Here is an 8,493-nt window from a genome sequence, read left to right on the forward strand (position 1 = left end):
GTTCAAGGCCAGCTTGATATAGTTCCAGGACAGCCAGGGCTACGTAGAAAGGCCCTGACTCCAAAATTAAAAAAAGATCCTATTCCAGGCATACACCCATAATCCTAGCACTCGCGCTGAGACAGTAGAATTGCCACAAGTTGACACTCGTGCTGAGACAGTAGAATTGCCACAAGTTGAAGCCAGCCTAGGCTGCATTGTGAGTTCCAAGACAAAGCTAGAATGAAGACCTGTCTCCAAAAAACAGGAAATAATACTAAAGGATGCAAATATAGAAAAACAGGCAACACCCTCATCAGAAACTGTGTGCTGCTTAGAAAGAACTGATGGCTAATATAGAGGTGTGTGGGGTGTTTGCTAAACCATGTGTGTCCAGTGTCCATGCAATAGAAAGCAGGTTGGAAATCCTGGGGAAGTCTTTGTAAGGCCAGCAAGATGGCTCAGCAGATAAATGCACCTTTCAGGCCTGACAGCCTGAGTGAGTTCTATGCCTGGGACCCACATGTTATAAATGCATAGGTTGTCCTCTGACCTCCACACGTGCACATAATTGATAAATAAATGTTATTTTTTAAAGCCTTTGTATAATTAGCATCATTTATTTTAGGAGGTTATTTTTCTGATGTCTGGAGAAACTTATTTCTGTCTGGAAAATACCATATTTTCCACTTGGTGCCTACTTCTGTCGCTTTCCTTTCTGAAACTTAACTGTTTTGGGTGAGACCTGTATCTCAGGTTTAGCAGGAAACTCCAGAGAGTGCTTACATGTGAGAGCATGAAAGTTATGTGAGAGAGAGAGTGTTAGTGTGAACCTGGGGCCTCATACATGCTCAGTGAGTGCTCTACACCGTAATCTACATCCTGTAAATATTTCATGCTCTTCAAATTGGCTTGCCACTTGCGTGCTTGTGTGCCTCTGATATCCTCAGTGGGACCCATGACATTCCTTCAAAGCTGTTTCTTTGAGCTTCCATCCCCCTGGATGATCCTGCCTGGAGAGCTGCTACTTGCAGGTTTCTAGAATCTGAAGTACTCGCTCTGGAATCAGATCTGGGGCAGCCGTAGAACAACCAGGGATCACCTTCTCTGTTGCCTCTGCTTTCCAAGCAGGAAACACCACCAGCACAGCCAGGACCTGACCCTCACTGGAGGTGAGCCTTGGCTCGAACTGTCCTCTTGTGAAGTGGAATAGCATGCTGTGTTGAATGCTGGCTGAGAAAATTCCAGATGCCATCGTAAGTCTAATGAATTGTACTTCCAAATACTTGACATCCCATGGACAAAGCCCCCACCCATCAGGAGCAACCAGGAGTGGGGAGTCAGCAGTTGTCAGGGTCCAGCCTCCGAGGAGCAACCACGCCGCCAGGTTCTAGTTTGTCACCTGCCCCTGGCAGGGAGCTGGGTGTTTCTGAATTGGATGCATTTCTTGGACAATCCCTGGGCTTCCAACAGGCCTTGCCTCTTAGGGTGATGGCTTAGAGCCTGTCAGTTGGTGCCAATAGCCCTACACCGCGCTGGATATCCCAGGATGAGTTAGGTGAGTCCCATTCACCACTTTGTGGTTCTGTGGCCTTAGCATGTTACTGCTCACACCCTCTGAGAACCCCTACCTTCAGAGCGTGTGGAGCAGAGAAGACGTTCAGGTGACACTGAGAAAGCTTTTAGCTGCTAATTATCTTAACATCTAGAACAAGTCACTGGCCAGATACATCCAAGGGCACCACCTGGCCATAGATAACAGTCAGGGCAGACTGAAAAGATAAGTGAATAAAATATTCAAAAGATGGCACAGCTTCCACCTCATTCCTACTGTTGGTGTCAGCTGCCCCTTCACCTAATGGTGGTGGGGTTTCCATTTACAGATGAGGACATCAAAGCCTGCCCAGCCTGCAGAAATGACTTCTTAAGTTCACACAAGAGTAAGTGATGGAGGAGGGCGTTTGAGCTGGCCATGCTCAGTGTTGCTTGGCGTGTATGAGACCCAGGGTCGGTACCCTGTACTGCAGAAAACCCTCTTTGCAGTCAGTGCCCTTCCAGCCCAGTCCAAGTACTCATTATTACAAAATCAACAGGAAATCAGGAATGGATAGGCACTGGGGGGGGGGGTGTATGTGTGTGCCTGCAGGTACCTTCTGCCATCCCCTTCACTAAAGACTTCAAAGTGGTCAGAGCTGCAGCAGTATTGGCGAGCAGAGGTGGATAACAAGGTGCCTGTGTTTGGACCCCTGCAGTGAAGAACGAAAGTAGTGGGTAACAGTCTCTAACTCCAGCCCAGAGGATTCAGACCCAAGAAGGGGCCCAAAGCCAGTGTTTTCAGCAGGTGGAGCCACAGTTGGTTTTATTGGTTCATTGCCTCCCCTGTAGTGCAGTCTGGCCTTGAACCCGCAGTCCTCCTGCCTCTACCTGGCTGTCACCCACAATGTTAGCTGTTTTGGTGGTGTGCAGCCAAGTCTGAGGTTTTTTGTTTGTTTGTTTGTTTGTTTTTTAATCTAAATACCAAAGTAAATAATATGGCTTCTAAGCCAGGTGTGGTGGTCGATACCTGTAATCCTAGCACTTGGGAGATTGAGAAAGGAGGATTGTGGGGTTCAAAGTCAGCCTTGCAACATAGTGAATTTGGGGCCAACTTGGACCATATGACCTTGTCTCAAAACAAACAAACAAAAAGCAAAGGGGGAAAATGCTACTTCTAGGTTACAACCCAGGGATTGTGACCTCAAACTTGGCGTGGATTTTTAAACAGGATGCGTGCAGAAATGATTGATTGTACTACATTAAGATTAAGAAACTTGTTCATAAAAAGGACAATTGGGTTGGCATTCAGGAAAGCAGGACTGGAGAGAGCCATGAGGACCAGAACTCAGATTCCAGCACCCATATGAGAAACCAGACAGAGCCACAAATAACTGTGACTCAAGCACTGGTGGGTCCTGGAGCTTGCTGGCCAGTCTAGCTGAATCAGAGCCTGAGTCGGTGAAGAGACCTTATCTCAAAAATAGTGTGGAGTGGCTGGAGAGTTGGATGAGCAGTTAAGAACATGACTTGAGTTAGGTTCCCAGCACTCATGTTGGGTGGCTCACAGCATCTAGAACTCCAGCTCCAGGGATCCAACGCCGTTTTCGGGCCTCTGCCGGGCACTCACTCATCCATGAGTTACACATCTTTTAAATAAATAATAAATGAATAAGATGGGATGTGGGACATGGTAACACATGTCCTTAATCCCAGAACTCTAGAGTCAAAGGCAGGTGGATCCCTGAGTTCCAGGACAGCCAAGACTATGTAGAGAGTGACTGAGGAAAACATCCAACGTTGACACACATGCACCAAATATATGTGTGTGTGTGTGTGTGTGTGTGTGTGTGTATATATATATATATATATATATATATATATATGCAACAGTTATGGTGCATGCTTGCTAAATCCTAGCATTCAGGAGGCTGAAGCAGGAGGATTCAGAGTTTGAGGCCAGCCTGAGCTACATAGACATCAAAAAAATAAAATCAGGAAGCAGCACATAGTGAGAAGACACTTGTAATAGTTCACCTAACAAGACTTCTACAGCTATGCCTGCTGGTGCATGCCTGTGATCCCAGCACTTGGAAGGCTGAGGCAGGAGGATAGTTGTGAGTTCAGGGCCAGAAGCTACAGTGTGAAATACTGTCTCAAAACAACAAGGGAACTGGAGACATGGCTCAGCAGTTAAGAGCACCTTTGCTCTTGCAGAGAACCCGGCTTCAATTTCCAGAACCCACATGGAGGCTCATAATTAATTGTCTAACTCCAGTTCCCTAAGATCTCTTTTCTGGCAGCAGGCATGCGCATATGCAGAGAGATAAATGCAGGCAGAACACCTGTGCTGGTTTGATTGAGAACGGCCCCCATAGGTTCATGTTTGAATTCTTGATTCCCAGTTGGTGGAACTGTTAGGGAAGTACTAGGAGGTGTGGCCTTGTTGGAGGAGGTGTGTCCCTGGGGGTGGGCTTTGAGGTTTCCAGCCCACACCCTTGCTAGTGTGCTGCCTCTGCCTCATGCTTGTGGATAAGGAAGTTCTCAGCTACTGCTCGAGTGCCATGCCTGCCTTCCTGCCACCACGCTCCCCACCATGATGGTCATGGACTCTAACCCTTTGGAACCATGATCCCCAAATTCAATGCCTTTATAATTAGCTTTGGCCACGAAGTTTTAGCAGGGCAATAAAAAAATAACTAATACACGAGCCAGGCTGTGTTGACTCAAGCCTTTAATCCCAGCACTCGGGAGGCAGAGACAGGTGGATTTCTGTGAGTTTGAGACCAGCCTGGTCTACAAAGCGAGTTCCAAGACAGCCACAGCTGTGACACAGAGAAACCCTGTCTTAAAAAAAAAAAAAAAAAAAAAATTAAAAAACCCACAAAACAACAACAACAACAACAAAAATCTAAGACATCATCTATACACATAAAATAGAAATAGAAAAAAACAAGTTTCTAAAAATAACAAAAGGCAGCTAGCTATCCAGTGTACACATCTACACATATAAAAAGTACCAAGTCAGGAGGCTCTAACCCAGTGGTACTCAACTTTTCCTAATGCTGCGACCCTTTAAATACAGTTCCTCATGTTGTGGTGACCCCCAACATTAAAATTATTTTTGTTGCTACATCACAACTGTAGTTTTGCTACTGTTATGATCATAATATAAATATCTGTTTTCCAATGGTCTTTCAGCCCCCCAAAGAGGTTGTGACCCACAGGTTGAGAACCACTGCATCAGGCATTTTCTTTTTTTCTTTCTTAAAGGCAAACTAGCAGGTGCACAGATGTATTTTATTGGTGTCCCCAAGCAGGAACAAGTGGGGAATGAGAGGTAATTCCTTAACAGGAAATGGCAGACATATGCAGTCCCAGCACCCCACAGGCTATATCATACCTGAGATCTACATCTGATGCACCCACACTCAACCACAGGGCCAGTTGTCCCATGCCAGGGTGGAGGGTCCTGGGCATGTGTCCTCCACACCAACCTCTGGATGGAGAATGGGGTTCTTAGTCTGAGTCACAACTGCTCAGACAGCACTCCTGAAGGCCTACATTAGCTGTGCGCATCTAACACCTGCCTCCATCTTGTCTGTCCCAGGGCTCAGACCTAGACCCTGCAATATCTCCTGATCTTGGGGCTGGCACCAACTCTGAAGGACTCAGAGCCATTTGGGTGCCTGCTGGAGAACTGCTGCCCAGGGGCACTGAGCTGTGCTCAGAAGTGTCTGTTCTGCAGGCATTTTCAAAGCAACAACAGCCCAGGGCCCTTTGCCTTGAGATGATCTGATCACCTATATCAGGAGTGTGACAGTCACAGTGTGCTGTCATGAGCTGGTACACCTGCTCATATAGGCCAACTGGGCATTTTCATGTGACCAAAGGGCCACTAGCTCAGGAAGTAGAGAAAGGGACTGTGTACATTTTAGGATGCCTGAGGAGTGAGTGGGGAGGGGAGTTCAGAACTCAGAAGAAGTTCAGACCACTAAGAGCATCCCTGCACAGCTGCTTCCCGAGAACCTCATGCCCCATCCCAGCATCCCCTGTAGAACTGCCCAGGAGCCCTACTGACGGCCAGAAGCCCTGCTGATGGCTGCCTTGTCCCTGGTCCAGGTGCTCCAAGCTGGGCTCTCGGGCCTCCCTTTTGTAGTATCTGATCTGGGCCACCATTCTCCATGTTTTTGTTTTTGTGATAGTGTTTGAACCAAGGGCCTTGCACATGCCGGACAAGACTCTCACTGAGCTACATCTCCACTCCCACACTCTTATCACCACAGCCTTCCTGGGCTCACCATCGGGGAAAACAGGGCACAAGGAAGGGTGAATGGGGACCCTGCTACAGCAACACATGAAGAGCTCTATGTAGATAGACAGGCTGGAGGTAATGATGAGGTGGTACCCTGGAGGCTCAGAGCAGAGGGAAACCCCAAAAAAGAGGAGTCTAGATGGAGTTCCCACCTGCCCACCCCAGACAGCAGGGAATGCCCACTCTTTCAGAGTTGTGAGGGGGAGAGTTGAGAGGAAGCCAGAAGCTCTTCCTGCTGTGAGCTACCACCTGCTTCCTGTTTCCTTCCCCTGGGGCCACCATTGGAGAGTGGATAGAGCTAGTAATGAGTGGACCTGGAGCCAGCATCTCGGCCAACATGTCTCATATGAGTAATCCAGAGTGCCCAGGACACATCTAATGAGTGGTCACACAAGGAACACCTAGGAAGGGAAAGGTATTCCCAGAGAACCAAGAGAGAAGTGTCCTGATCACATCCAGATTTTCCCTATCGTTGGGCCATGGACCTAGAGAACACCATTAGGGCTAGGAACTCACCCCTCCCTCTCCTCCAGTACCTACTAAGTTTACCCACTTCCTACCCTGTTCAGTTTCTTCCCTAGCACCCACAGCACCCTAATCAATGTCCTCCTCAGCATCCTCTCTAGCATCCACACACAGTATCCCTGTCCACCTTCCTTCCCAGCCTCCTGCCCAGCCTCCCGCCCAGCATCCCTGTCAAGCATTCCGTATTTATCTCTTACCAGATCCTGGAGAGGAGACTGTCGATCCAACACAAGCCTTGTCTCTCCTGGGAGTGATTTGGGTAGGAGAGTAAGGGTCCGCTGCTGAACATGGCACTGTCTAATATACTGTCTCTGCCGCCCCGGGTCTGCGGCTGGGGCAAGACCCTACATCTCCAGACAGTTCAGCCAAGTGTCTTATGAAGGCTGAGGACTGAGCAGGCCATTTGTCTACCACCAGTCAGTCTCTCTCCCCGGATTCATGGCCCCATCACCCTCTCCCAGGCAGGAAGAAAGCACGCTGATGGTGACACACTGAACTCACCAGCCCGAGACTTCCATCTCCTCCCTCCCCAGAGGACTGAGAGGAGCAGCCAAGGTCAAGAGGCCTTCCCCACACACTGGCAGAAATGGCTACCCACCATCCCAGAGAGGCCACACTGCGAAGGCCTAACCTGTCCCTGAGGACAGCCACATGCAGGTGTCCCAGTGAGGAGGGGCAGTGGAGCTAGGCACTCAGAAAAACGTGTGACCACAGAATTCTAAACACCAAGGCATGTCCCAGGAGAGAAGCACCGCCATTTCTGCAGCCCAGTTCTCCCAGGGGCCCCTAGCTCACGTAGCAGGGTCGGGTATTAGCTCAGCTCTTGCTCTTTTCACTTTTGACATTCCATAGTTTGTTTGTTTGTTTGTTGTTTCGTGAAGCATGAATCTATTTAGTCTTAACAATAAAAACCCAGAGTCAGATATCAAGGGCGAAAGCTGAAAGATCAAAGAAGCAGAGCAGCAGCCACTAGAGACTTCTGACCTCTATGAATTCTCAGACCAAATGGGGAGCATCCTGTCTCTACAAATCCTTAGACTGAGTGGGGAACAAGATCCGGTCTCCACCCGCCTTATATTCCTGTCTCCACCTCCCTAGTGCTGGGATCAAAGGCATGAGATCCCAAGTGCCATCAAAGTTGTATACCACCACCCCCTGGCTCTGTTTCTCTTTTAGACTGATTCAATCTCATGTAGCCCAGGGTGGCCTTGAACTCCTGATCTTCTTGATTCCTCCTCCCAAGTTCTGGGATTAAAGGTGTGTGCCATCACTGCCTGGCCTCTTTGGTTAACTAGTGGTTAGCTCCACCACCCTCTTATTTTCAGGCAAGTTTTGTTTGTCAGAACACAAACAAAATATCATACAACAGTTTTGTTTGTTTTTCCAAGGCAGAGTTTCTCTGTATATCCCTGGCTGTTCTGGAACTCTCTCTGTACACCAGGCTGGCCTTGAACTTGGAGATCTGCCTGCCTCTGCCTCCTGAGTGCTGGGATTAAAAGCGTGTGCCACCACTGCCCATTGTTTGCTTTTTTAAAAAAAATTTTAAACTGAATGTGATAGCTCCTGTCATCTCAGTCCTCAGGAGGCTGAGGCAGGAGGATTAGCATGAGTTCAAGGCCAGTCTCAGCTATATAATGAGTTCTAGGCAGCCTAGAATATAAGATGAGACTCTTGTTTCAAGAAAAAAAAAAAAAAGCCAGAAAACCTCATTTTAACAGAATGATTTGGGCTGGGTGGTGGTGGCACACTCCTTTAATCCCAGCACTTGGGAGGCAAAAACAGATGGATCTCCGAGTTCGAAATCAGCCTGGTCTACAGAGCAAGTTCCAGGACACAAGGCTACACAGAGAAACCCTGTCTCAAAGGGAAATGGTGGGGGGTGGAGGGAGGGAGGGGCTGGAGAAATGGCTCAGAGGTTAAGAACAATGGCTGGGGCTGGAAAGATGGCTCAGAGGTTAAGAGCACTGTCAGCTCTTCCAGAGGTCCTGAGTTCAATTCCCAGCTACCACGTGGTGGCTCACAACCATCTATAATGAGATCTGGTGCCCTCTTCTGGCCTGCAGGCATACATGCAGGCAGAACACTGTATATATAATAAATAAACAAACTAACAAATATCTGGGTATGCCAAGTGTTTAGGG

Source organism: Peromyscus eremicus, chromosome 5 (assembly GCF_949786415.1).
Source record: "Peromyscus eremicus chromosome 5, PerEre_H2_v1, whole genome shotgun sequence".
NCBI lineage: Eukaryota > Metazoa > Chordata > Mammalia > Rodentia > Cricetidae > Peromyscus > Peromyscus eremicus.